The sequence below is a fragment of the Barbatula barbatula genome (genome assembly GCF_947034865.1).
Source record: "Barbatula barbatula genome assembly, chromosome: 4".
NCBI lineage: Eukaryota > Metazoa > Chordata > Actinopteri > Cypriniformes > Nemacheilidae > Barbatula > Barbatula barbatula.
Window position 1 is genome coordinate 20442648 of NC_136768.1, and position 7452 is coordinate 20450099.

Consider the following 7452-nt stretch of genomic DNA (forward strand, 5'->3'; position numbering starts at 1 on the left):
AAAATGGAACGGCAGTCCTCCAATCAGAGGATGAGGGCTCAACTGCAAAAAGGAGAAGAAAAGCGACACAGTATGTACATTATAGATAATTGTTGTAGTACTGAAAAAGCTATGGCTGGGGATGGGTTTGGGGTACAAGTCTGTAGTATCAAAATGACACCTCAAAGTAATATCTTAAAAAAATATCTTAAATGTTCATGCCTGCCCATTGAATGATGCTATTGCCTTGTCATTACAATTTGACCTATGTCTTCACTAGATACGCAGGATTTGAAAACGGCAGTACTGACTCTGAGAAGACTCCAAAAAGAAGACCAGAGTCTCGGCCTCTCCCTATTAGTGCTACCCTTCCTAGGCTCCCTCCACCCCCCCTCTGTAAGTTTTGATTTGCTTTCCAACTTCAACAATGCACAGTCCAGTGATTTGTACCACTGCAATATGTTGATTCACGGTTATCCCTTTATCCAAAAGCGGACTTCGCAGTGGACATGGGTCAGGAGTCTCTGGACAACACAGGACAGAAAAACATAGGACAACAAACCTATACAGACATAAGCTGGAATGTGAGGAGGGAGTCAGACCCCTTTAATGGTAGGAATCATACTCTGTAGCAAAATTACAATACAAATGAAAGTACAAAGGTAATGTTCTGTCCTTTTCCTTTCTCTCCTTGTCCGACAATCTGCCTCTCTTGTTATAATTTTCCGTCAATGGTCATCTAGTAATCAATAGCTCAGCGCAGTCAACAACACCACCACCACCTCAATACTTGAGTCCAGTGTCTGACATCAATATGGGCTTCCCCTATTCACATGGTGACTTTTTCATACACATTTTCAAGTACATGTGTACAATAAATATCCTGTATATATATACTTATTTTTTCTTGTTTTCTGATTTTAACATTTACATACCTTTCCTCAATTAGCCAGCTGTGGTGGAGAGCCACCTCCTCTTCAAGCCAACCTTCAGAGTTGGCCATGAAACAGGGCCAATTCTTTGCACACGTAAAAAAAAAGAGTGTACTTATTCATTCACAGTGTTAACAATGTTTACAACATGTATATATGAGTGATAGTATGCAGCTGTGGGTTGATTTTATTGACGATCATTGTGTGTATTATTTCCTTAATGTTTTAATAACATTCTTTTCTCCAGATTAACACTTTTTTTTTCAACTTTCACAATGTTTCAGCGGCTCAGCTACATGGCCTATTGCTTTTAGAAAACCTAAAACAGCAGGTGGCCCAACTCGCCACCATTGTGAACCTGCTCATGGCCAAGGTCAATAATGGCCTCCAGCCAGCAGCCTTTGAGTGGTCCGAGGAATTTCAATTCCCCCTGGAATCAGATGCAGAGCTGGACCGCTTTGAGGCCTGGCTGGTGGACCCTGCCAATGATAGGCAGAAACATGCCCTTGTAAGCATATTCCCCCAATATGTTCTCATTGTACTCAAGACACTTGTTTCATTTTACACTAAATCTAATTAATCTGAACTAATAATTATTGCTAGACTAAGCTCTTTATGATTATGTAACTTGAATCTTATGGATATCATCCAATTGCCCACACTTATTCATTAAAAACACTGTCAAAAAAGTGGCTTAACTGTTTAAAAACTTGTGCAACGATGATCCAACCACAATCTTCATGCCCCAGGTGAATACAATGTCTGCTGTCGGGGGTGTTGATTTGAAGAGGGTGACATGGAACATACGGTCATACCTGTTTTCCTGCCCCTTTCCCGAACAATTAATTGGAAGGGTGTTAACAAGAAGAGGGCCTTCCACAGGATGGCATCACGGGCCCTCCTCAGTCGTAAGTAGACTATTGCTTCAAATGTTTATCTCGTCATTACAATGCCCTTAGTGAATTAATATTTATTCACTCAAAAGTCTTACAGATTACTACTGGAAAAGAGTTTAACAGTCAAAACTGATTGTTATAGAAATATATATATATATATATATATATATATATATATATTCATACATACATACATACACACACTACCGTCAACGGCTCACTTCTGCATTTAACTCCATTATAACTAGCTTTATTAAGTAGTCAACTGGAATGCTCCAAGATCATTATTAGTGCACAAAAATCTGTCAAGAGGTGCTGAACACATATGGGATAGCTTTGAGAGTTGTTGGCTTTGAATGTCTAATTTTTGTTTTAGAGAATAAATAACAAGTGTGCCATATGCATTTATCAATACAGAAGTTGAATGCATTAAAATGTCAAAAATTTAAACGTTTCTAAAACAAAGCTTTGTATTATAATGACACTTAGTTGTGTTTGCTAAACTATAAAAGGGTAAACAAAGCATCATGGTATTCCTTTTAGGCTCTTTAAGAATCACAAATTTTTGCACACTTGGAATTCTCCCAATGAGTTTTAAGTAGACATTGGAAATGGTTATTATTAAACACTAAAATGTGCCCATACCTGTTGAGTACATCCTGACTGATTTCTGTATACTCATTATGACCGTAAAGCATTCAAGATCATTATTTCATGAAGCTAGTTATAATGGTGTTTAATGCCTTATTGAGCAGGTGACCTCAAACTTGAACGGTAGTGTGTGTGTAAATGCATATATACAGTGGTGACCAAAAGTATCCGGAAGTGTTGGTTTTTGAGCAAGATTCACACACTTTTTAGTTTTTTTATGAAATAACCAAACCAGGGTATTTCCAATAGCTCAACTCAACTGAAACAACAATTGTTTTACCCAAATTCAACACAAAATATCACCAAACTCTATTTGGGCTGTCAAACGATTAATCACGTTTAAACGCATCCAGAATAAAAGTTTTGTGTTTACATAATATTTGTCTGTGTACTGTGCATATTAATTTTGTATTTATAAAAACATACACATACATATATGTCTATATATATATATACTGTATATATTTAAGAATAAAAATAAATGAACATTTATTTTTAATTAAAATGATTGGATTCTATGTATAAATACATGTAAATATTTCCTAAATGTGTATGTGTTTATATGTAGACTATATACATTGCCTAAAACTCGATCACAACCTGCCTTTTACATCAGGCTTTATTTGTAATTTAAATATTATGCTGCTGTATTTTCAGAGACCCCCACAGATATTTGAGTTTTCTGCTTTCATGGGCTCCCATCCAACTCGAACCCTGTGTAGTGGGGAGATGAATGAAGTAGTCTACTTTTACTCGCTAGGAAGTACAAGGACAAACAACATATACCATACCTTTACAAGAGAGGATGACAATCGATCCTTCCTGCACAGATTTCCATTGATTCAATTCTTCAAGTTTTGACGCCTTCGTAAAAAACAGAATACACAAACAATAATGCCTTCTGTTTATTATTCGATCTTGCTGTTTTTTTTTTTATTAGGCCTTGGGGCTACGTCTTAACCTCCATGGTTTGATATAGTCGATTTGTCTTATTTTGCTTCAGTTTTACACGATCAGTTTTTTTATTATTAGGCTATTATTACTGCATTCCATCAACTAATGCACAAACCATTATAGAAGTAGGCCTAATTAGAAGGATGGGCCAATATTCATTTGAGCAAATGCAATATATGTCTGCCTGTTTTGTTGTCATGTAGTCCTAGCACTGATCAAAATTTCTCATTCATCCTCATCTGTAATGACATCTGTTTCCCAGGTGCAGTGCGCAAATGCACGTTGACGGCAAATGCGACAGAGGCAGAAATATGGAGGCATGCCATAAGGTGGTTTGCCCTTTCAACAGATAGGAGAGGAGGGCGCCAGGAGAGACTGGCACGTCAGCAGCAGCAGCAGCAACAGCAGCCACAGGACCACCCATCGAGTGAAGCCGATCAACGATGCAAGAAACCGGATTTTGTTTAAGTGCATGTTTTTTTTGGTTCACGTTGTTTTAATAGCCTGTGCGTTGTTTATCATTAGGCTACAACAAAGAATTTGTGGTCATAAATTCTGTGTTTGTTGTTGACTTTGTTCATTTTGTTAGTTTTTTGTCCTATCATTAAACCTGTGAATTTGTGGTCATTAATTATGTGTTTGTTGACTTTGTTCACGTTGTTTTAGTATGCGTTTTAATCATTAAAACAATTTATTTCAGCTATAGCCTATACGCATTGCTCCAACTGAAACCTGTAGCCTTTATCAAGTTAAGTCAAGCTATTTATTTATAGCCAATGCCTTGTAGTGAAAATGTTTTTCTGGACATTCCACAAACTGTAAAAAATGTAGGACTATACCTAGGTAGTCTATAGGTTACTATGATACCCTAACTGACAAAAATGCCGAAAATAAGGCAAAAGCAGAATCCGGTGGTGATTTAAGAAGAATACACATCCGGCACAGGTCAGGTAGGCGGAATCATTTCACGCACCCGTTACACATCTGTAACGGGATGATCGGGAGGCGCTGGATCGGCGCTGGCATATATCCGCAACAACCCCTAAAAACAGACCCGAAACGGCTTCGGCCCGATGTGCGTTTGGACTCCGGAACGATTCCGCGAGGCTGATCCGGACCAGATCCGGCTCTATCGTATTGCGGTTGCGGCCCTGTTCCGTTACAGAGTCCAGTGGCTATCTGGGCATCATACCCAAAAGTCCCAGCAAAGCACGATTAATGTTTGCTGTCGTTTGTATGTCAAGATTTTTCGTAGCCAGCAAAATAGCCTCGTACCCTGATCGTCTTTGTGCTGTCATGTGTTGTGTTTGCATGTTGTGTAAAATTGCACCGACCTGATGCGACGCATACAATGTCATTGGGTGTGACAGAACAGTTTTCTCTGCCATTTGCACAATCAAAGCAGCTGCAGCCACAGCACGAAGACATGCTGACATACCTGTAACTATTTTATCTAACTTTTTGGACAGATATGCTACTGGTCTATATGTGGAGCCATGCAGTTGCAACAGGACACCAACGGCTACACCCTCTGCCTCCCTAGCATGCAAGTGAAAAGGTTTGGTATAGTCTGGTAGGCCCAATGCTGGTGCTTTAATGATGGCTGCTTTTAATGCATCAAAATGTTCATCTGCCTCGGACGTCCAGTCCAGACGTGTGTTGGGCAGAGTTTTGTGATCATTCAGACCTCTCAGGTGCCTATCATGAATCGTGCAGTCAGGTATCCACGATCTGCAATAGTTCACTAGTCCCAGAAAACTTTGGAGCTGCTGTACTGTTCGTGGGGACTTAATGTTTCTTATCAGTTGGATCCTGTCTGTGGATATTGCTCTGAGGCCTTGCATCAGTACATGACCTAAGTATTTCACCTTAGTCTGGATCCATTGAAGTTTTTCTTTTGAGGCTTTGAAACCTGCGTCCGCAAGCACATTGCACACAATCACAGATGCTTTTTCACAGTCCTCCTGTGTCTCCCCCGACACTAGGATGTCATCTGCAAACTGAAGCACACACACTGTTGATGGCAAATCATTCATTATGGCCATTCATTATCTGCGCACTGCTGCCGAAAAGACAGCGGGTGAGTCCGCATAGCCCTGTGCAAGACGCTTCCACTGATATTGATTAATAGCTCTCAGGTCCTGAGTTAATCGCCAAGTTTTCCCATCGGCTTTCACTACAGGGTTAATTGGTGTGTTGTATGGTGAATGTGTTGGTTCGAGGACACCCTGCTGGACAAAATTTTCAATCAAAGGCTTAATACCTTCCTCTTTATCCCTTGACAAAGGGTATTGCTTAATGTAAACAGGTTTATTTGTTTTAAGCTTTGCTCTATAAGGTTCCATATCAATGAAACCAGTGTCATCCTTGAACTGAGACCATAACAAAGGGTTAATCATGGAGTCCACCCGTGCAGGCATGCTGGCACAGGAAACTGGCGTGTGTGAGCTGCTTCGCTGCTCACATGTCGGTAATGGATCAATGGATGCCTGTAAACTGGACAGAAAAGAGAAAACAACTTTTTTTGCAGTGAATTTAATATCCATACCCAATTTGTGCATCATATCACGACCTAAAAGATTTAGTGGAGCACCTGGTATAATTGTAAATTTGTGAAAGAATGGTTTAACACCTGAAGCTTTAACCTCCAAGGGAGGTGTCACAGGACATGCAATGTCAGTTCCTGTTATTCCCACAGAGTGAATTATCTGATTAGTCAAAGGACCCTCATATTCTTTAGCTGTCATCGATGAAGCATCAGCACCTGTATCAAGCAGGAATGTTAGAAGCTGCCTATTCACCACAAGGGTAAATTAAGGCAAATCCTCTCCATTATTTGAAAATGTTAGGGTCATCATACATAAATCGGAACTGACATCACTCTGTGGGCACCCCTATGCTTGGTTGGGGTGCCATTGGGTTTGAAAGGTTGCACCCTAGTTCTCGTTACTCCGCTGTGGTGCGCGTCTCCTATCAGCAGAGTCACACTCTGCGAGACGAGCTGGGGGCCGAGTATCACCCGAGGTCAGTTGTGGCGTCATGTGCCTCTGCAACTGCCTGCACTGACGTTTGAAATGGCCCCTCCTTCCACAGTGATAACATACCCTATCTGACTTCCCCCTTTGTTGTGTGCCTGTCTGTGGGTAAGAAGTTTGATTGCGGTTATTTGTAAACATGGCATTTAAAATTTTAACAGTGAAACCACCCGATGCGTCAAGTTCCCTTATTCGTTTTCCTAGAGTCTCTATGGACATCTCGTGCAAATTCGATGTGGTGATTCGGATTAATTGCGCTTGCTTCGCATTCATGTTATTCAACATTGTGTTAATAAACAGAGGCTTTAATTCATTGGTTAAGGGAAGTTTAGAATCGTCGGTCCACGCTCTCTGAAAACGCACGAAGAATTCAGACACAGATTCTTTCGGTCTTTGTTTAGTGCTGGCAGCAAACAACAAATCTTGTCTGCTACCTAGACGTTCATCAAGAAAAACTCTCAACTCAAAATGTGTCAACATTAGTAACCTTCTCCCAAAAGAATTCATGCGGGTTTTGAGACGTACCACTGCCGGTAATCTTATCATTATCGGATGATAACGTGGGGCACTTTTGTACTAACATTTGTTCAGTTACATCTCACTCGAGCGTTCTCAATAAAACTGCCCTGAAATCGCTCCCTGCAAAATGTGCATATTTTGTATGCGTCTTTAAAAGAGTCACATATTTCCCTACTTCTTGTGGGGATGGCAGACTCTTACAAATTGATTCCATATCGGACATTTTTAGCGGTCTAATATTCACGGTATTGCCAGCTCGAATCCAAACCATTGAATTCTGAGGTGCGTCACACGCAACAAGTTCGTCATCTAACTTTTTGTTTTCCGTCTTTTTAACAGGTTTCACGTTTTCAATTGCATTGCGCTGTGCGCTGGGTTGAATGTTCTTGGGACCATTTTTCTGCGGCACAGGGTTTCGGGCTGGCAAAAAGTACTGTATGACGGTGGCATTTTAGATGCACCCTGCTTTGCTACATAAGCAATAAT

General features: G+C 40.4%; 1 long non-coding RNA gene across 1 annotated transcript; it reads left to right on the forward strand.

The window, feature by feature from the left end:
• Positions 1-289: 289 nt before the first annotated feature.
• LOC306892714 lies at positions 290-830 on the forward strand. Its single transcript, XR_013786490.1, has 3 exons — positions 290-375; positions 472-591; positions 723-830. It is a non-coding gene; the product is annotated as an uncharacterized lncRNA (long non-coding RNA).
• The last annotated feature ends 6622 nt before the right edge of the window (positions 831-7452 follow it).